Source organism: Gavialis gangeticus, unplaced genomic scaffold, assembly GCF_001723915.1.
Source record: "Gavialis gangeticus isolate Ggan-Ray unplaced genomic scaffold, GavGan_comp1, whole genome shotgun sequence".
NCBI lineage: Eukaryota > Metazoa > Chordata > Crocodylia > Gavialidae > Gavialis > Gavialis gangeticus.
The window spans coordinates 69,084,302-69,084,642 of record NW_017729025.1 but is presented as its reverse complement, the minus strand read 5'-3'; positions in this window follow the sequence as shown (position 1 = coordinate 69,084,642).

The window sequence follows — 341 nt, the reverse complement described above, 5'->3', positions numbered from 1 at the left end:
ATTTGAACCAATTAATGAAAAGTGTTCTGCCCTCTGAGGTCCGCAACCACCTCATCACACAGGCTACTTGACCTACTCAAGACCCCAGAATAGGAGATCACTAAGCAGATGCCCAAAGATGCCACCTTGAGGCTGTGCTGAAAATTTGCCCCAGGAAAACTGACTGGGACAAAATACATAACTGTAAACAAAATAAAGGAAAATCCCCAGCAGACTACATGGACCGCTTGAAACTAGTATTTGAAAGACATTCTGGTATTGAAAATGCAGCTGAAACTGCCCCAGAAGTAGTTGCTTCCGCTTTTGTCCACGGACTTCTTTCTAAAGTCCAGGAACAGTTG